Source organism: Coptis chinensis, chromosome 1, assembly GCF_015680905.1.
Source record: "Coptis chinensis isolate HL-2020 chromosome 1, ASM1568090v1, whole genome shotgun sequence".
In the NCBI taxonomy this organism is placed as follows: domain Eukaryota; kingdom Viridiplantae; phylum Streptophyta; class Magnoliopsida; order Ranunculales; family Ranunculaceae; genus Coptis; species Coptis chinensis.
Genome location: NC_141456.1, coordinates 70,568,241 through 70,591,527, shown reverse-complemented (window position 1 = coordinate 70,591,527; position 23,287 = coordinate 70,568,241).

Sequence of the window (23,287 nt, the reverse complement as noted above, 5' to 3'; positions counted from 1 at the left end):
AAAGTTCTAACAAACAGGATGAAGAGCTGTATTTCCTCCTTGGTATCTTGCTCCCAATCTGCATTTGTTCTAGGAAGATCAATCCAGGATAATCTTCTGATGGCGCATGAACTTCTTAGAGGCTACACAAGGAAGAATGGGCATAAAAGATGTGCGATTAAGCTAGACATCCAGAAAGCCTACAATTCCATTTCGTGGCAAGCACTTGAAGCTATTATTCATAAGTTTAAGTTCCCAATTATGTTTATCGAATGGCTCCAGATGTGCTATGCATCTCCTTTCTTCTCTCTGCTGATAAATGGATCACCTGAAGGCTATTTTAAAGGGAAGAGAGGGCTGAGACAGGGTGACCCTGTGTCCCCTTATCTGCTTGTGCTTGTTATGGAAATCCTGAGTGCACTTCTTCTTCAAGGCTTACAAACAAAAAGGATTTCAGCCCACTCAAAGTGTACGTAGAAAGATGGTCATATCACATCTATGCTTTGCTGATTACGTTATACTGTTCTATAAAGGTAACATGGAATCCATGATGGCTATCAAGGACATATTGCACTCTTTCTCTAAGGCTGCAAGACTTCAACTCAACAATGCCAAGACAACACTCCTAACTGGCAGTATGTCCGAAAAGGAAGGGCTAGAACTTACAGCAGCTATGAATATCTCTCTTGTTACTCCACTGGTTACCTACCTGGGACTGCCACTCACTGGAACAAGGTTTGGCATACGAGAATGTCTACCACTTATTGAGAAGATTACAATAAGGATTTCCAACTAGAAAAATAAGGATTTGAACAGAGCAGGAGAGTATAACTTGTGAATTCAGTGCTATCATCTTTTCAAACTTATTGGGCATCAACCTTTGTGCTCTCGAAGATAGTACTTGATAAGGTAGCGAAGCTATGTAATAGATTCATATGGGCAGGACCAATTATGGGGAAGAAAATGTACCATGCAAGTCATTTCAAGCTTAGATTGGATAAAGAATATGGAGGGCAGGTTTTGATCGATCTAGGAGTGTGGAATCGTGCTGCATATTGTAGATTAGTGGTGAAATTGGCTCAAAAAGCTAAATGCTTATAGGTCAAGTGGTCATGGGCAAATCATATCAGGAAGAAGCAGTTTCGGACAATGAAAGTTCTGAAAGACTGCTCATGGTTGTGGATAGGTATCCTTAAGAACAGGGCAACTGCATGGAACTATATGAGACACAATATAGCTAATGGTAATGGTACTAGCTTTTGGCATGACCCATGGTGCTTAGGCCCCCCTCTTCCTGAAACCGGTTGCAAAGTCTCTCCTTGCGAATGTAGTGCCAGTTGATGCATTAGTTAGCTCAGTGATTGAAAATGGGTCTTGGCCAAGAAGTATCCTTGATTTACCTAAATGTGAAGTTAAGGAGTGGATTATGAATATAGAGGTTAACTCTTACATTTTTGAAGACCAAGTTATTTGGGCCTCAACCAGTTCTGGGGTTTTAACTGTATCATCAGTGTATGCAACCCTCAAGAATGTGAGAAGCAAGGTAAAATGGTAGAAGATTGTGTGGGGTAAGCTGTCAGTACCTAAACACTCTTTTACTGGTTGGCAATTATTCTCAGGATCTCTTCCAACCCAAAATTGATTAATGGTAAAGAAAGTGATCGGGCACTCTAGGTGTTCTCTATGTGATTTGCATGATGAAAGTTCAGCCCACCTATTCTTCGATTGTTCATACTTGAAACTTGTGTGGCAGAGTTTTGATGAGGCGATGGGGTTACCTAGAAGGGTTAGAAAATCACATGAGGAATGGGTATTACATGATGCGCATCTGTCGACCAAACTCTATGACATCTAAAGTGATAAGGGCATTAGTTTGTGCTGATGTACAAGCTATATGGAATGAAAGAAATTGGGGAGTGAAGAGAAAGAGATTCTTGTCTGCAGATGTGGCCAGCATAAAGGCTCTAAACAATATGAAAGTCTACTTGGGGAAATCACTGAAACATGTCAGGGAAGGTAAAGCCATTCGCACTGTCCTGACAAAGCTAGGGATCCGAATAACTTTCAAGAAAAGCGTAGACCAATGGATGAAGCCTGAAAATGATATTCCAACTCTAAATACTGATGGGTTAGTTCAGAATGGGACAACAGGGTATGTGGGTGCTCTAAGGGATCAAAATGGAGATGTCCTGCTGGCTTTTTGTGGTAATTCGATAAAATGTTTAGTTCTTTAGCAAGAGTTGCTTGGCATGCTAAAAGGGTTAGAAGGTGTGGCAGTTATGCATATAGGAAAAATGCAAGTGCAGTTGGATTCGCTGAGAGTGATCCAGATACTGAGCAAAAAGGAAGAAGCACCGTGGTACTGCAGGAACATAGTGGCTCAGATCGGGGTTGAACTAGGAAAATTTGTAGAAGTTTAATCCTCCATGTGTTTAGGGAAGGAAATCAAGTAGCGGATTACTTATCCAAAATGAGTAGTACTTGTAGTACTCATAAAACCGACTGCTGTAACCAATATATGTACTTTATCTCCCCCATGGATCAAAAAATTAGTGAACTGATCAAAGGGGATAAAGAAGGAAAGATGTACTTGAGAAGTTGCCATTAATAAAGTTTGGGGTCCCCTAAACCCCTAGTCTTTTCAGCAAAAAAAAAAAAGATGCCCACGCACACTGTAAAGCGTGTATTAGATGTTAACAACTTGGGCGTATTACTCAACGTAATATGATGCCCCTAAATCCTATTCTCATAGTGGAGATTTTTTATGTCTGGGGTATAGATTTTATGGGCCTGTTTTCTATTTCTCATAGTTTCATTTATATTCTTGTAGTTGTAGACTACGTTTCTAAATGGATTGAAGTTATGGCTTGTTGTAATAATGACCATAAAACTGTAGTATTGTTTATGAAGGAGTATATCTTCTCACGTTTCGGCGTACCTAAGGCCATCATTAATTATGGAGGAAAACATTTTTGCAATAGAGTTATTAAAGCTTTAGTCAAGAAATATGGAGTTACCCATAAGGTGGTGACTCCATATCATCCTCAAACTAGTGGTCAAGTAGAGGTGTCCAATAGAAAAATTAAAAAGATTTTAAAAATGATAGTTAATCCTGATAGGAAATACTGGTCTAGACGCCTAACATATGCTCTATGGACATATAGAACGGCTTTTAAAACACCTATTGGTATGTCCCCTTACCGCTTAGTTTTCGGTAAACCTTGTCACTTGCATGTTGAGTTGGAATATCGTGCCCTGTGGGCTATTAAAAGTCTTAATTTCAACATTAACGCCACTGGTGTCAAGCGCAAATTACAATTAAATGAGCTTGAAGAAATTCGTAGCGATTCTTACGATTTAGCGAAGGATTATAAAACTAACATGAAACGTATTCTTAATAAACATATTTTGCATAAAGAGTTTGGCCTTGGTTAAAAAGTTTTGCTATATAACTCACATTTGCATATTTTTCCTAGAAAATTAAAAACACGTTGGTCCGGACCTTTTCTGGTTACTGATGTCACTCCTCAAGGGGTAATTACCTTGGTAAATATCAAGGACAACAGTACCTTTCAAGTAAATGGCCAACGCTTAAAACATTTCCACGAATTACGTTCGCCCGCTGTAGAAGAAACCCTTCTATAAGACCATGTTTATGAGGACTGACCTCTATGATTGGTGTACATCCTATCCATATTCTATATTTTAGGAGTACTCCATTAAGGTAACCGAACCCTCCATTCGGAGTCTGTGGTTGTAAATACCAGATCCTTAGTCCACGTTCATGTAATTCACGCATTCCTTTCTTGCACTTTTTCTCATTTTTTTAGTAGTGTTTCTCTATGGAGTGATTTATTCTTGCATTATTCTTGTATTTTTCAAAAATCCTTTTCATAAAAATTAAAAAATATAAAACATATAAATATTAGATAGATTAGAAAGTCTAGGGTATCTGACTTTAAAAGACCTTCTTTTTCACCACAATAAAAAAAATTCATCCTATTTTAAAATTTTGTTTGGGGGTGGGTAATCACCCCACCTTGTTCTCTCAACTTTCTATCTTTGTTTATGCTGCTTTAAGTCTTATAGATTAGTGTGACACAATCTAGTTTTCTAGATTTCTCTTCGCCATCATAACTTATGCCATTTACGTATTTTGAGGCGTTCTTCCACCATTTCATATGTCATACACAATTAGATTTGAGGTTTTCCTAGATAATTAGATTGCATTCTTCATGTTGATCATTTTCATAGCTCATTCGCAAAAATCGGACTGCAAACGAATCGGGAATCTTAGTTTTAAGTTTATGAGGCAACAGGACAGGATGGGTATTATTGAAAAGATTTAGGCTTGGGCCAAAATTCATTTTTCTACCCAACCCACGATATTTACACCCCACCGACCATCCCATTTAAAATCCAACACCAGCCCATTCACTTCATCTCCTCAAACAAAATTAAACCTAACCTAAATCGATCCCAACGCGCACCTCGCCTATCAGAATCTAAATCCAAGCGCGCATCACGCCCTCAACAAAATAGACCTTCTCCAAAATTTTACAACACCTTCCCCTAATCATCCCCTATTTAAACCCTTACCCGTATTCAAATTTAAACCATACAATAGCCCGACTAGTAAAAATCATACTGGAATTCATATTTAACGCTGAGATATTCTAGTCATTCTACGGTACGTAGATGCGTGCTAGAGGGTGGGATAGAATGTGCTACTCTACTGAGGAGTACTACCATGAGGATTTGGTGTTGAAGTTTTATCAAAACAAAAGGATACTTCCTTAAGGGAGAATGTTTGTGGATTTGGACGAAGTTCATCGGGATGTGACTCATGATTTGCTTGCTACCATCACTGGGATACCAGCGAAATAGGTCACCCTGACCTTACAGAGATCCCAATTTGATGGAGTGCATCAGCTAATGCTAGAGACGCTGCTTGAGGGTCGATACAATGATTGTTCTCACTATGCCAGGCAGCAGTCGCTAAGGATTAACCAACTGGCTGTGACGCAATGGCTAGGAAAGAACGTCTGTAGCACTTCAAAGTCGAGTGACATCAGCTTGTCATTTCTGCACGTTCTTTGGGTTCTGTAGAACAGGAGGTATGGTTTTTGCCTCATTGATTTTATAAGTGATGAGCTTATGGCTGTAGGCCTGAGCATTGCACCCCTACCTGTTTTAGTTACTAAGATTATGTTATCTTAGGGTTGCGTGCCTGAGTCACCTAGGACTCATATTAAGCTTCACTCAAACGCAAAGGCGTATAGAGACTGTGTCCAAAGAAATTGGACACTGCCTGAAGAGAGAGCTGATGGTTTGGATGAGAATGAGGATGAAGATGAATATTTAGTTTTTTTGCTGAGAATGCTATGGATCGTGTTACTTCTAATTTTACACGCTTTTCACTACTCCATAGTAGGATGTGTATGCTTTATGATCATCAGTGAAACCTAACAACGCTCTGTGAATCGATACAGAGCCGTCAGTGTTCCATTCAACGTGATCACCGCAGCTTAGAGCATAACATTCGAACCATAGCCGATAACCACGCCGACATGCTTAATTCAATAGAGAATATGGAAGAGGCGTAGGAAACTTTTCAAGCCAAGGTCTTGAGACGTCTGCCCCAGCCAGGAGGTTTGCCTTCTTCTTAAGACTCTAGACGTGAGCATCGATGTCATCGTCGTCCTGCTGATGGTTCTGGACCTTCTTCTTCCCAGGGATAGCTTATTTATATTTGATTTGTTGTGATGAATTTGATTTAGAATTATTTCTATTTTGTAATAACTATTTAATTTATGTACTTATTTTAATTTCAGTACTTTAATTTAATTAATTGTTAATTTCATTTTTAGTTAAGTAGTTAGTATGTATTTGCTTATGTGATTATTCATCTATGCATGTATTGTTAAATTTAAAGTATGATTAATTGCATATTTTTATTTTACCATATAGTGTTTCTGTTGATATTCAGCACGTTTTAGGTAATTTAATTGATCAATATCATGAACAACCCCTACACACCTCTCAAATTATTTGGAGGTGGTATATTTTAATAAATGTGAACGTATGAAATTGCATGCCTTAAATAACATTTATATAAGTTTTGGGTCAAAATATAACAACCCTTGGGCCTTGTTTAAATTAATTGGGACCATAATGTAATTAGGTACCTGATATTTCGAGGAATTTCAAAGTTTTGCGGAATTTTAGAAGCTAATCTAATAGAGAAACCCATTATATGCAACACATGGGCCTTGATTTATTCAATTGGGATCCATAATGTAATTAGGAACCTTAAATTTCGTGAAATGTCAAAAATTTAGGGAATTTTGGAGGCTCATCATATATAGAAATTCCAAAAACTGAAATAGAATTAATGTGTAGGAAACTATTCTAAAAATACGTTTTTTTCACATCTTTTCTTTTAGCAACAATTCAGCCTTAGACTTAGCAACCAAACACTATAAAATCAATCTCTAAGCATGTAGTGTCATAATTGAAAACCCTAAACACATCTCTGCATCTCAAAGCCCCTCAAACTTAGCGCAAGACCGCACTCCTATTAATTTGGTATCAAAGATTATTATTCCCTTTCACACACAAAACTTCCAAGCTCGGATTTCCAAGTTCCACTTTTCTAACTTCCAGTACTTTAATTCATTACTCGGTTGTTATGACTAGTCCAAAATTTATACTGGAACAGTCTTTTTATGATTTGCTTGATAGTGACACTTATGCCTTTTATTTCGACAACATGATTAACCAATTAGGTTGACACCCTCGGTATCCATGTTCATACTTTTCACATCAACTTACTACTTATTTCTATGATAATTGTAAATTTTATAATAACCAAGATGGTTCCACTTGTCTAACTTCCAGTACTTTAATTCATTACTCGGTTGTTATGACTAGTCCAAAATTTATACTAGAACAGTCTTTTTATGATTTGCTTGATAGTGACACTTATGCCTTTTATTTCGACAACATGATTAACCAATTAGGTTGACACCCTCTGTTGGTATATCCATGTCATACTTATTCACATCAACTTACTACTTATTTCTATGATAATTGTAAATTTTATAATAACCAAGATGGTTCCACTTGTCTAACTTCCAGTACTTTAATTCATTACTCGGTTGTTATGACTAGTCCAAAATTTATACCGGAACAGTCTTTTTATGATTTGCTTGATAGTGACACTTATGCCTTTTATTTCGACGACATGATTAACTAATTAGGTTGGCACCCTCTGTTGGTATATCCATGTCATACTTATTCACATCAACTTACTACTTATTTCTATGATAATTGTAAATTTTATAATAACCAAGATGGAGAACAAGTGTTCTCTGTCACCATAAACAATGAAATAATGGATTTAAGCAAATTTTTGTTAGCATTGGCGCTAAGACTTTCTATGCCTCCTGGCCAAGATACATGGGATTACATATCGGATAATGTCATCTATTATAACTATGCATACTTCCATGAGACTTATGGGGCGGGCATTTCCATTTAGAATATCAAGGCCAACATAACATAGCCCCTAAAAGCATGTCCCTTAATGTAGGCTCTACTATGTTTTTTATTATGCTCAATATATTAGGGGAATGGCGTTTTTCAATTGTGAATAGCGCCACTTATAACGTCTTCCTTGCTTTAGCTGAGGGACGTATGCACTTTGATATTCCTAAGACCATAGTGTCTAGTTAAGCACGAGCCCATACAATGAGGCATGAGTACCTTCTTATGCCTATTATGGTTTGTCGCATAATGAGATTCTTTTTCCCAGAATTCTATACACGTTTCACTGATTGGGTTAAGGTTGATACAATGCGCACGACCAATGCTATAGTCCGTTCCTTACGTGTTATGGTTCGGCCTGGCTGGCTCATACAACCTCACCTAGTAGCCCCATGCACCCCGTCTGACCAAATTGCACTTAATAGGTTGGCTAGGGTAGATGAAAACAGAATGAAGGCATAGAAAGCTGTCATAGATATGCAAGACTTTTAAAGGAGCCTCATTTCACAAGTGAGGAGCAAACGGAGGAAAATGCATGATTAGAAACAACTATATATGGTAATATTTGTAATTTCCTGTTTGAGTCTGCTTATGTCCCAAGCGAATTTTATTACCTTTTATCTCCATAATGGATGGAGCTCATATAGAAGTTGCGTCTGCATTTTAATTCTTCATATTTATATCGTTTCAGGTGCTCCCATTTACAAGCACGTTTCTATGGTACTCTCTATCTTTTATTTTCATTTCATACTTTGGGGACAAAGCATGATTCTATTTGGGTGGTATAGAAACACTCTGTAAACGTTTAAGCACATATTAGGTTGCACTTAAGATAATGGTATTATTTCCTTTTCCATGATGATATTAGTCTAGAAATTTCAAGTAGCAATAGAATTAGGCGTAGTTCTTAGAAACTTAGGTTAATACGTAGGTAATAGTCATTACATCTTTTCATTAACATCTTGCATGAGTATGTATGAGTGTACTTGGCAGTATTTCTCTGAGACCTAGGTTAGACTACTTAATTTTACATATCCTATGAGATTCTAGCATAAAAGCCTCATATGATTGAGTATCTAAGTGATGACACAAAGGAGACGTATAATATGAGTAGAGAAATCTTACATCCACTTGCTTGATCACCATACCATATCCTAAGCGAGAATTTAGGCCCTCTTTGGATCGATATAGCTAAAAATTTATACCTATAAGTAATTATCCCCTAGTCGCCCCTCCGAGCCTTTCAATTAGCCTTTTCGCAACTACAAATCATTTACCCATCTTTTAAACCAATAAAAATAAAAATAAGCCTACCCATCTTTGAATGAGTCTTTGAATAGGATGAGTAAAGAGAATAAAGAGAAAACCCTGTTGAAAACCAAAATTAGTTAGTTGCTTCAGAAAAGGAAAAACAAATAAAAGAAGATTCCATCCAAAGAAAATAAAATAAAATAAAATAAAAACTCCAAAAATAGAATAAAAGGAGTCAAAAAGCCAAATAAAAAGGAGGGATAGAAACTAAGTGTAGAAGCCAAGTAAGAACAAGGTTTTCTCTAGTTACATGTAATTTAAGAACGTATTATCTCAGACTTGTTTATTTGAATATCCATTCCGTTTCTTCTTAAACCATCACCTTAACCCCGTATCACCTAATAAAGACCTCTAGCTCAATTAGGATTAATTTGGTGTTATAGTAAGTGGTAGATGTGATTGATCGACCTCGGCTCCTTTGGACGTCATTGAGATTATGAGGAAATGTGTGCCTATTGCACACTGGAGTGAGCTAACTAGAGTGGAAAAATCAGAGTACTTTTGTCTTGACAAATTATGAGGACCTACTTAAGGGCGTTATTCCAAAAGTTTCAGAAACGGACCTGCCATTGCATTTTATAACATAGTTCATAGCATGCATGTATATTTTTAGATGATGTGATTATCATGTGTGTATTAACTTAGATTTCAAAAGCATTATTCTTATTATATTGTTATTGAGATGTATATATATATGAGATTAATTAGGAAATTTTATTTTATCTCTTAGTTGTTGTAGTATGAATGAAGTTTGTGAGTACCTTCTTTGGAAAACTCTCACGAGACTATAGCTCATCCACTAGAGAATTTCTAGTGGTTTAAAGCCTTATTGCATATGGTCAATGCAATTGCACTCTGTGAAACTAGATTAGTTAGGACCACATTTTTTGCCACTTTTATGTTTTTATTTCTCATCTTTGCTTGAGGACAAGCAAAATGCTGTTTGGGGGTGGTTTGATGATAAACATAAAAATATAAAGTTTACCTACGAAATGAACGATGAAACTCAAAACGTAAGTAAACTAAAACTTAATACGAGTCTATATTTATCAAAGATTGTTCTACTCTCGATCTATTGAACAGATATAGTGGAGTAGGAAGTTCGTTCCACTCCTAGTCCTTCCGCATGCTGTGTTTTCTAGTCTAATTACTCTTCTCTAAGTCTAATGAGAGATTTACGAAATGGCAACTAGACTACGATGCACTACCCACAAGATGCAACTAGTCGACTATTAGAACAACTATAGGAATGCTACGTCGATTCTATGATAAGGAGTTAGAGGGGGATTGATTCCACCTTAACTCGACTTAATCCTACTAATGACGAATATCGTCAGTAATCGAATTGAATCGCCTTGCAGAACAATATGGTTACTCCTAATCCCTAATTACACATGGCATTTCTACCTATTCATAACTAGCATGTGAACGATTACACCCATTCTCATGGTGAACTAATCATTTCTAGAGTGGAAAGGAAATTACGATGACTCTACGATAATCGGAATCAAGCTTTCATCAAGGCTTCTCAACCCCCTCTAGTGGAGGTTTAGCCAAGAATCATCACACTATCATTCCCAATGTAATTCAAACAAGACATGATATAAAGATTTGAACTTTGCTTATTTAAACTCAAATGGAAACTAGTCATGCAATAATTTAATTAAACTAATAATGACAAGTAATTGAATCTAAGAATTAAAACTAACAATTAATGAAAATGAAACTAGATTATCAAGAACACTATTTTATTAATCTAATGAATAATAAAAAAAATGATTCAAATACTAAATTAATAATCTACTTTGTTCTAAAGTAATTAATTAAACATGAACTAGATCTAAAACAAGATATGAAAAACTAAGTTCTAAAACTAATTAATGGAGGCTAACTAATCTAGGTCTAACTATCTATGTAATAGGGGAATTTATATCTAAACAATTGTAAATGACAAGAATCGAAATTGACAAACTAGCTATTTTATTTATCAAACTAATGAAGAACAATGATTCTAAAGATTAATCTAAAACAATAATCGAAATTAAACTAAACTTAATTTTATTCAATGAAAACTAGATCTAGAATTATCTATAGTTTTAGGTCTAACTAGCTACCATTAACTATCTACCCTATCTACCATTAACAAAGAGCTAAGCTTTTGTTTTTATACTTTCAGATCCAAAAATCATGCATGGGCTTGGAGCCATGTTTTGGGCCAGAGAATCAGGCCCAAAACCCAATTCTTTCAGTCCAAAAAGGCCTTTTCAGCTGCAGTTGGCTTCAACAGACTTTTCGTCCACTTATGCTCCTTTGATTGGGTCAAGTCTTAGACCATTGGAAATCTCTTTCCAAGCCGGTCGTTTTGATATAAGGTAGGCCCAATTCCAAGGTCTGAGTCCAAAGATACGGCCTTCGAAAGTTCTGCTGACTTTGCGTGCTGTTCCTGCCCGCGTCGACTTTTCAGCTTTTGACCGGGCTTTAGAAAGGCTTTGTCTTCTTGAATCTTGACCTTTAATCACAGGATTCCTTAGCAACCGTCCTTTGCTCCTTTATCTCACTAAAGTGGCACATTTCTGCACATAATGGACTTTGAAGCCTGAAATGCATAAAAACATGTAATCAATATTAACTCTTAATTATTACTCACATAATTGGTCTAAAAGTATGACTGTTATAGGTTTAAAACTACAGTTTTGGGCTCTTATCAAACCACCCCCAAACAGCATTTTGCTTGTCCTCAAGCAAAGATGAGAAATTAGAATAAGTGACCAAAAATGGAGTTCTATCTACTCTCGTTTCGCTGAGTGTGATTGCATTGACTATATGCAACAAGGCCTTAAACCACTAGGAATTCCCTAGTGGACGAGTTATAGCCTCGTGAGAGTTTTCCAGTGAAGGTACTCACAAACTTCATCTATACTACAACGACTAAGAAATAAAACCATTGTTTCCTTATTCTTGCTCTAAATTAACTATACCTCTTACTAGCAATGCATATAGAGTAATCAAGTCGAAACCTAAGCTAATATATGCATAATATTCAATCATCTACAATAAACATATATACAATGAGTAATACTATGAAATGTCTAGCAGGTTTGTTTCTGAAACTCAGAATAGCGTCCTTAAGTAGGTTCTCACAATAATAGTCAAGATACAACACTCTGATTTTTCCACTCAAGTTTCACTACTCCAGTGTGCAGTGAGCACACTTTACCTTACAATCTCAATGACAACAAGTAAGCCGGAGTTGATCAAACACATCTGCCACTTACTATCACACTAACCTATTCCTAATTGAGCTAGAGGTCTTTATTAGGTGTTGCGGGGATTAGGAGATGGTTTAAGAAGGAAGGAAATGGATATTCAAAACGGACAAGTCTGAGATAATAGAGTCTTCATATTATGTAACTAGAGAAAACCTTGTTATTTACTTTTGCTTCTACACTTTTTTTTTCTTTGGCTTTTGACTCCTTTTATTCTTTTTTTTTTTTTGGAGTTTTTATTTTATTTCTATTTTTATTTTTCTTTTCTTTATTTTCTGAAGCAATTAACTAACTTTTGTTTATGCAGGTTTTTCTTTTCTTCTTTCTTCCTCATTCTATTCTCAGACTTATCTAAATTGGGTAGGTTGAATTTTTTTATTTTGTTTTGTTTTGTAACAGGGTAAAAGATTTGTGATTTATGAAAGGCTAAAGAAAGGCTCAGAGGGGCGACTAGCGGAAAATAATTCATAGGTTTGAATTTCTGGCTATATCGATCCAAAGAGGGGCCTAAATTCTCGCTTAGGATATGGCATAGTGATCAAGCAAGTGGACGTGTGATTTCTCTATCCGGATTTTACTTCTCCCTTGTGTCATTTCTCAAATGTTTAAATTTCGAGATAAGGCTTTTTAGGCTATATTCTCACAGGATTTGTAGAATAAGTACTCTAGCCTAGATTTCAAAACTTTATCGCTAACAATCATAGATACTCATGTAATATATTTATAGATAGATGCAAATATTATTACCTACATATTAACCTAAGTTTCTAAAAATTATACTAATGCAAAAACTACGTGAGGCTTCTAGATTATTAAGAGCATAGAGAAGGAAAACAATACCACTATTCCTAAGTGTATAGCATGAACTTATTTATTTATATTTTTGAATTTTTGAAATTTTAACTAGAAAACAAATGCATATTATACATATTTATATCCTAGCAGATGCCTTAATTACACGTGTTTCTATGCCCCCCCCCCCAAACAAGAAGCATGCTTTGTCCTCAAAGCATTTAAATAAAGAGGGTAGGAAAAATACCATTGAAGCGCGTGAAATTCAGGAACATCTGCAAAACAAGGTTAGAACGTACTAATATAGAAAATAAAAACCGACGAACTCTATAAGAGTTCCACCCATTATGGGGTTAACAAGAATCAAATTGCTTGTGACATAAGCAGACACTAACTAGAATTAAAACTTACCTTATCTCCCGCTTTATTCATCATCCTCCTCATCATCTTCTTCTATAAAGAAGTGAGGTTCCTTCGCGTCCTGCCATGCCATGATAATTTGCCAAGCTTCCCGCCATTTATCATCTATTATTGCTAACCTATTAAGCGCCACTTGGTCTGACGGGGTGTAGGGTGCAACCTGATGAGGTTGTATCCTCCACCCTTGCCAAGTCATTGCACGGAAAGATCAAATAATACTATTGGTGGGTCGTATAGTGTCGACCGTAATCCAATCCGTGAAACGTGTACAAAAAATAGGAAAGAAACATAGCATAATACGGGAAATTAGAATAGGCATAAGAAGGTACTTATGCCTCATGCTATGGGCTCGAGCTAAACTAGACATCAAGGTTCTGGGAAGGTCATGGCACATACGTCCCGTGGCTAAAGCAAGGAAGACGCAAGTGGCATCATTCACGTAAGAAAACGCCATTCCCCTAAAATGTTTAGCATGATCCAAAACATAACAGTTCCTATATTCATGGACAAAGCTACCAAAGGCGACGTTATATTCCCCTTGGTCCTCGATACGAAAATGCCCCCCCATAGGACTCATGCAAAAACTCATAAGTGTAGACATACATATTATCTACCTAATAGCACCATGGGTCTTGTATTTCAGCGGGCATAGCAAGTCCAAGAACAAATGCTAGCAAGAACCTGGTAATTTCCATTGGTTCATCATCAATGTTGATGGAGAACACTTGTTCTCCATCTGGTCTCTCAAAGAAAATGCAGTTATCATAAAAATAAGATGCTAGTGTTGGAGAATAAAGTGCATCAGGTCTTACCATAAGCGGTTCCCAGCCTACGTATGTGATCGCCTCGCGAAACCAAGCACAATAAGTAGTGCTTTGGAACAAATCTTCGAAAGACTGTTCCGGTATCAATGTAGGAGATGTCATCTCAAAATTACGCTCTCGAATAGCTGCGAATGACCCGGAAACAACCCGCAGAAAACTAGAATTTTTCTTGTCCACGGAAGTCAGGGTGCGAGTGCGCTCCACTTGGAAGCGAGTGCGCTCTGATGATTTTGGAATTCTAGTGTTTGAGCGCAAGTCGTGCTAACCTTGGGCGCGAGTGCACTCTGTACAAAATTCGAATGTGTATGTGTAGGTAAGCGAAAGTGCAGAAGCTCTTGAGTGCGCCCGAGGTGGTCTTGAAAGAGCAAAAATGAGGCTAAAACGTGGGATTGAAAGGTGAGTGATGGAAGTTAGGTGTAGTGTGGGTTGTGAGTGTAGAATGAATGAAGTTTATATAGGTTTTAAGTTGGTAAAACAGATCGAAGTTGCCAAAAGTTTTTTCTGGCAGGTTCGAAATACTAAAATTTCCAAACCCAAAACGGAAACAACTCATATTCTTGATTCTAAAACAACCCTAGTATCTTTTAGGTTGAATTTAGGATAGAATATACCTATTTTATCGAGATTTCATCCTACCATGATATTTATTCATAGATATGCCTAATCGGCCATATTCTCACCCGACTCAAAATAACTTCTAAAACGAGAGTCATATAAAAATCATGCTGGAATAGATAACACCACCCCCAAACAATTTGAGAAGGTGGGGTCAATATTAAACAACCACGCACAATAACAATAACGACATTATATTAAAATTGGCATTAAATGCCGCTTTTAGTACAAAATCCAAATTACGGAATTAAAACTTACATTAACATAACTAACAATAATAAAACTACAAATAAAAAACATCAAACTATACTATCCCTAACCACTTCGGTACTGGTAGCGGAGGGCACATGCTCAGGAGATGGCTCCTGAGCTCCCGATGGACCAGCACCATTCGTCTTTCGGCGACGACGCTCGTGCCTCGATGGTGTGTCCTCAGAAGGAGAATCCCCATGAGGTGGGAAGCGTGCAAGCATGTCGGCCCGGAACTGGCGCTGAGCTTCTAGCTCAGTCCTCATCTGTTCCCACCGTTCATCCTCTCGCTGGGTACGGATCTCGAAGTTATGATGGATAGTAGCATGTCGAGTCCAGAGGTCTTCGCAGATAGTGTTGAGTGAACGCATGCCACGATGAATTACGACCATGCGTTCTACATCTGACCAACACCTCTCCAAGGCATCAGCATCAAAACAAGTCAAGTCCTCCTCATCCTCTGAGGCATTCTCATTTCCACCATCCTCCTCATCCTCTTCCCTATCCTCAGGCAACCTCCAAACTCGTTGGACACAATCTTTATAGATACGAAGATTTCGATGCAGGGTGAGGTAAATCCTATCGACGCGGAGTCTGCCTCAACTTCAAAGATGGTCTTGGTTATCAACACAGGGAGAGGTGCAATAGACTTCCCTACTCCCCTAATCATGTTAAGCATAAACTCCAAGATACATAACTCGTACTTATGCTCCCCGAGTATCCATAAAATGTCGCGGCGAGCGCCTCGGACCGATGTCACCGACCTTCTCCTTTTCTAGGGCGTTCCACCAATCCATCGAGCTACTGGCCGGTTGGTTGGTTCTCGAGGATGCTGGCGAACACAATGCGAAGCTCGCATTATAGTTCCCTTCGATGGCGCCACGCTCATTAACGGCTCTACCCCATTATATTGGGACTCCTGTAACGTGACATCCAGATGGATTCTAGGCGGAATTCCTAGAATCTCAGCCAACAACCCAGCAGTTACTTCCTTCCTCCTCTTCGCCACCATAACAAAAATTTTACTACCTTCCAACTCCCTCGGGTTGTAGAACCGTCGGACTATGTCTTCGTGGTAAAAGGCTTCGATCGAGTACCACAAGCTATTCCATATTCCAGTCTCTACTAATCATTTTGTCACCGTAAAACGTTGCAAAATGGTCGGCAGTAAATGCTTGCTCTGGCAAAATTTGACGTTGTTGAGCCATTGGAGTGTTTGGAATGTAGTGGGGGTTTAAATGGGTTGTGGGGTTGGAATGTAAGTCAACCGAATGAAACAAATAGTGGTGGTGGCATGGTGGTGGCGCGACAGCTTGAATTTTGTAATTTTCGGTGGTTTTTGGTGATGTAAGTTGGTGGATTTGGTGGTGGTTTGGTTTTAGAGAAGATTTGAACTTGATTTGAATGTGGGAGTGGGTTTAATTAGGTTTCTTTTTTAATTTTTGGTTTTAGGTTTTGAATTTTTGGTTATTGTTTGATAATGGTGATTTGAGAAGATGAAGGATGACTGTTGGTGTGGAGCAAGGGCGCGGGTGCGCTGCAGGTGCGCGCTAGTTGGGCCCAAGCCCAATTCGAAATTTTCTAATTTCCCGATTTTTCGCGCCACTTCAAACTAATATTGCCGCTTCGTTACCGGTCCGATTTTTGCGAATGAGATATGGAAATGATTAGGAGAGAATTTCCAATCCAATGATCCATAAAACAATCTATTCCAACCGTGGATGACATATAAGATAGTGGAAAACGCCTCGAAGTGCATGCATGACATAAGTTATGCGAACGAATGAACTATAAATTCATAGAATATGTCAACCTGAATCGAAATACAATTAAACGGCCTAAGCAACTCTAATGGAACATAAAACATTCTAGGACAGAAACACGAACACCCCACCCCTAAACAAATTTTTTTACAACAGAGTTTAGAAAATTTGTTTTTTAAGTGGGTCTTTTAAAGTCAGATTCCCGAGACTTTCTAGATTACTATGTTTATTCTTTATATATATATATATATATATACTTTTATAAGGAAAAACAATGAGCAAGAAAGACATAATTCACCCCATAGAGAAACATGACTTAAAAATCCGAGAAAACATGCAAGAGTGGAAAACGTGAATTATGTTAAATGTGGACTTAGGATCCGGTACTTACAACCACACACTCCATAGGGAGGGCCCGGTTACCTTAATGGTGCACTCACCAATATATGGAAATGAAAGGAAATGCACCAAACACAAAAGTTGAGTCGTTTATAGTCAGATACTCGAGACTTTATCTAAACATATGTATGAACATGTAGTTTATGATATATCAACAACCGAAATAGTTGTGGATCATTCCATAAATAAATATCACAGAAAACATATCCAAACACAATCAAGCACCAAGATTTCCTATGACGCAACCTAGTGAACTGAAAGCGAAGTCGGATAACCCTATAACGTAACCTAGGATGCACCTTCTTTTTCATTTTTTGAATGAGAGGGTGTCCTACTGAATAAGTGTGGAAAAGTGAATGATTGTGGAAGATATGGTGGATATGGATAGATTATAGAAGGAAAGCATGTAAACATTGAGGATGTGGGTTTAGCACAAAACTCATTCATGGTGTAGGTAGGGACTGTCTCAAGTTTGAAAATGAAGGTGTCAAATGGTTTGTTCTTCTGAAGTACTTATTTACTAGGTGGATTTAAAAAATTATGAAGCACAGGAGAAACAAAAGGATCGAGTGCAAACTCGAGATTCCTTTGAAAGGGTGGAAGGAGGGGAGTCGAGGCGGATGTTGTGCAAAGCAGTTCTTGATAGGGTGACTCATCACCTGCTCTAAGAAACTCATTGAATTCCTCATCTAGCTTGGTCATATCCACCTTACTATGGTCTTCCTCTATATCTTTGAGAAAGTCATCTATCTCGTCCTCATCCATAATATGTGTATCGACTAGTGTAGGGATGAAAATGTTGGAGTCTGAACTTCCAAAGGAAAGAAATTTGGGCATATGATTAACGGGGAACGTGTTGTTGAAATAATCTGTATCGAAGCTCTCAATCATGCTAACCTCTCCATCCATAGACGAATCGGGTAAATGTTTCTTTGTTTTAAAAACATTTACTTCAACAGCAAGATGGTCAAAACACATGGACATCGAACCATCGCGGCAATTAATGAGCGCATTGGCAGTTGCCAGGAAAGGACGCCCTAAGATGATCGACAGAGTCGCTAGCTTAGCGACTCAGATCGAGGATGACAAAATCAGCCGGATAGTAGATATCCTGAATTTTTACCAAAGACATTTTCAACCACACCCTTAGGATACTTAATAGACCGATCAGCTAATTGCAACGCCATTTTAGTGGGTTACATCTCGCCTAGACCTATTTGTTTATACAAATAAAACGGCAAGAAGTTAACACTAGCCCCCGTGTTTAATAACGCCGATCGTCAGATAGAATCTCCTAAGGTGCATTGTGCAAATGGGGCGACCGTGGTCCTTGTACTTAACAATTCCGTTATGTTCGGATAGAGTTGGGAATTGTTCATTTAAAAGGCGCCTTTTGGTATATTTGTCTTACGCCTAGTAGTACACAACTCCTTAAGAAACTTAGCATGGTGTGGTAGTTTTTTAATAGCTTCGAGGAAGGGAAGGTTTATAGTTAGATTCTTGAAAACGTCCCTAATCTCCTCATAATTTGTATCCCTAGTTAACATGGCTAATTTTTGTGGAAACGGTGGTTTCTGTCTATATTTAGCAATGGTATCACCTGGATGTTTAACCGTGAATTTCTGTTTCTTAGGTTGTGTTGTAACTGGTACCTCTACAGTGGTAGGCTCTTCAGTTTCTATTTTGGTATCTAGTAAAATAGCAGGTGTAGGGGTTACTGGTGGGGTAACTATAGGTATAGTTACTTTGTTATCAACCACTCTGCCAGAACGAAGAGTGGTGATGACATTTAGCTCACCTACATTTTCATATTCATTACTAGTATTATCGGTTACCTCAAAGGCTGTGTTTGTTGTTTTAGGATTAGGTATTACGTGACCTGGAAACACACCTTTGGGTTGGGCTTTATCTTGGGCCAACTGCTGGCTTAAATTATTAACGGATTATAGAAGTTGTTGGTTAGATTGAGCTATGGTTTGGAAAAGTTTTTGGCTCACTTGTATGAAGGTGTCAAGGCGATCCGGTTGTGTGGGTGTAGTAGTCATGGGTGGTGTGACTGGAACTATCTCGCGTGAATTATTTACCGGAACAATACCTCTATTAGCATTATAATTATTATAACTTCCTTGACCTTGTACTTGACCTTGTCGAGGTTGCACTTGGTTGTTGTAATTATTAAAATTACCCTAACCCTGTCCTTGTCGTGGTGGAGCTTGGATAAAACTGTGCGTTGGCCTAACATATTGATTATTGTACCCTGGAGGTGTGACGTGTTGGTTATTTCTCCAACCAAAGTTGGGATTTTGTCTCCAAGGGGCGTTAGGTTCACTATTAATGGAACAAGCCTGTTCATAGGCTATAGGACAGTGGGAGTCGAGATGCTGAGGACTCTAATAGAAACTACATGGATTTGAATTTACATTCATGACGGGGATAGGCTTTTGTTGAACAGAAATGGCCTCTACCTTTTTAGTGAGTGATTCGATTAGAGTTTTAAGCTCGGATCGTGTTTAATTTCAACATACCGCGGCCTTAATCTGTATTAGAAGAACTAAGCGAGCGTGGATATCGTCACTACCCCCCCAGTTGTTATTTCGCTTAGTTTGATCCTCTAAAAATTTATAAGCCTCCGAGGCTCCTTTACTTAAGAAACTACCCCCATTCATTATGTCAAGGACTTCTTTATGGTGGTGTAGAAGTCCTTTGAAAAAGGCACGAACTAACGTGTCTTTCGCTAAGTTATGATGTGGACACTCTATAAGGAGATCGGTGAAACAATTCCAAGCCTCTGGAAATGATTCATGAGGATTTTGTCAAAAGAAATGAATCTTGGAAAGCATCTCATCCATCTTTAGGGGTGGGTAAAAATGTTCCATAAATAGCCGAACAAGTTTGGCCCATGAGTCCACAGAATTAAGCGTTTGGGCAGTTAACCAAGACGCCGCCTTATCGGCTAAGGTGAAAGGGAATACCCTCAGTTTAATTTGTTCCGCACCAACCGTAGGATGGTGGAATGTTGTTATGACTTGTTCAATCCTACGTATATGCTGATAAGGTTTTTCATGGTCTAAACCATGAAAAATAGGTAACAAATTAAAAATATTTGGGGGAATTCAGAAATCCCCCACTGGGTCTGCTAGAACGATGCAAGATTTGGGGCTATCGCTCAAGGCTTTGTAGAAGTCAGAGAGAGGAGTCTCTCCTTCTTCGCATTATATCGGTGGTGTGTGTGAAATAGTAGCTAGAGGTGTAGTGGGTGGTATACTAGATAGACTTGTTTGTTGACGTTGTCGTGTAATTACGTTCGGTGTTTTTGTTCGACCAGACCTTAATCTCATACAAGGCTAAGACCAAACTTAGCTAAACACATCAACACTCCAAACAATCCTGATATACTAGTATAAACCTCTAACAGGAGTTGCAAGGTGTGGAAGAAAGGAATACCTGATTGCATCCTTGCTTCGCTTATGAATAGCGTCTTGTTTATGCGTGTTCAGTGTATATAACTAGTTAGAACACTAAAAAACTTGAAAAATCAAAGTTCGAATCAAACCTGTGGAAATCCAGCAAAATTAAGCTCAAGGCGCGGGTCGCGCTCAGTGTAAGTTCAAGTTACAGTGTTTGGGCGCGTGTCGCACTCAGCTTGGGCGCGGGTCGCGCTCAAGGTTCCAGGCGTTTGGGCGCAGGTGCGCTCGCTTTGGGCGCGGTCGCGCTCCGTGTAATTTTTCGCGGAACTTTTCAATGCTGAAACGGACAACCACAGTATGAATCAAGCAAGGGTGGGTGGGTTTAATGGGACTTAAAAATGACTAATTATACTATGAAAACAATGCTAAAGTGAAACTAAGATGGCAGCGGCGCCATTTGATAAACATAAAAATATAAAGTTTACCTACGAAATGAACGATGAAACTCTAAACGTAAGTAAACTAAAACTTAATACGAATCTATATTTATCAAAGATTGTTCTACTCTCGATCTATTGAACAGATATAGTGGAGTAGGAAGTTCATTCCACTCCTAGTCCTTTCGCATGCTGTGTTTTCTAGTCTAATTACTCTTCTCTAAGTCTAATGAGAGATTTACGAAATGGCAACTAGACTACGATGCACTACCCACAAGATGCAACTAGTCGACTATTAGAACAACTATGGGAATGCTACGTCGATTCTATGATAAGGAGTTAGAGGGGGATTGATTCCACCTTAACTCGACTTAATCCTACTAACGACGAATCGTCGTAATCCGAATTAAACTGCTTCGCAGAACAATATGGTTACTCCTAATCCCTAATTACACATGGCATTTCTACTAATTCATAACTAGCATGTGAATGATTACACCCATTCTCATGGTGAACTAATCATTTCTAGAGTGGAAAGGAAATTACGACTACTCTACGATAATCGGAATCAAGCTTTCATCAAGGCTTCTCAACCCCCTCTAGTGGAGGTTTAGCCGAGAATCATCACGCTATCATTCCCAATGTAATTCAAACAAGACATGATATAAAGATTTGAACTTTTCTTATTTAAACTCAAATGGAAACTAGTCATGCAATAATTTAATTAAACTAATAATGACAAGTAATTGAATCTAAGAATTGAAACTAACAATTAATGAAAATGAAACTAGATTATCAAGAACACTATTTTATTAATCTAATGAATAATAAAACAATGATTCAAATACTAAATTAATAATCTACTTTGTTCTAAAGTAATTAATTAAACATGAACTAGATCTAAAACAAGATATGAAAAACTAAGTTCTAAAACTAATTAATGGAGGCTAACTAATCTAGGTCTAACTATCTACGTAATAGGGGAATTTAGATCTAAACAATTGTAAATGACAAGAATCGAAATTGACAAACTAGCTATTTTATTTATCAAACTAATGAAGAACAATGATTCTAAAGATTAATCTAAAATAATAATCGAAATTAAACTAAACTTAATTTTATTCAATGAAAACTAGATCTAGAATTATCTATAGTTTTAGGTCTAACTAGCTACCATTAACTATCTACCCTATCTACCATTAACAAAGTGCTAAGCTTTTGTTTTTATACTTTCATATCCAAAAATCGTGCATGGGATTGGAGCCATGTTTTGGGCCAGAGAATCAGGCCCAAAACCCAATTCTTTCAGTCCAAAAAGGCATCTTCAGCTGCAGTTGGCTCCAACAGACTTTTCGTCTACTTCTCCTCCTCTGATTGGGTCAAGGTTTAGACCGTTGGAAATCTCATTCCAAGCCAGTCGTTTTGATATAAAGTAGGCCCAATTCCGAGGTCTGAGTCCAAAGATACGGCCTTCGAAAGTTCTGCTGACTTTGCGTGCTATTCCTGCCCACGTCGACTTTTCAGCTTTTGACCGGGCTTTAGAAAGGCTTTGTCTTCTTGAATCTTGACCTTTAATCACAGGATTCCTTAGCAACCGTCCTTTGCTCCTTTATCTCGCTAAAGTGGCACATTTCTGCACATAATGGACTTTGAAGCCTGAAATGCATAAAAACACGTAATCAGTATTAACTCTTAATTATTACTCACATAATTGGTCTAAAAGTATGACTGTTACAGGGTTAAAACTACAGTTTTGGGCTCTTATCATATGATAAGCACCCAAAAGTGTAGTTTAAACCCCCTTAATAGTACTCTATTTAGGCTAATTATGTTTATAATAAATAAGAGTTTGTAATGTTTACGTGTTTTTGTGCATTTCAGGACTTGAAGTTGATTAGGTGACTAAAAGCACCACTTTTGCATGAAAATGAGTCAAGATGATTGCCGAGGAAGTTCTACGTTTAAAGCCCAAGAATCATGGAGAAAAGATTTTTTCAATCCCAGTCAAAGCTGGGAAGTCAAAGTCAATCCGGATAGAAAGAGGACAGAAAAGTCAACAGAACTTCAATGACCAACTCGGAATTAGCTTTATAATTGGGCCTACTTTATGTCAAAACGACCAGCTCAGAATCAACTTTCTAATGGAACCAGCCTTGCCCAAATCAGAGATGTAAAAGTGGACTAAAAGAGTACGGAAGTAATTTCCAGCAGCTATGGCCCTTTTAGACTTAACCTAATGGACTTTGGGCTCACCTTAGAGGCCCAAAGTCCCCCTTT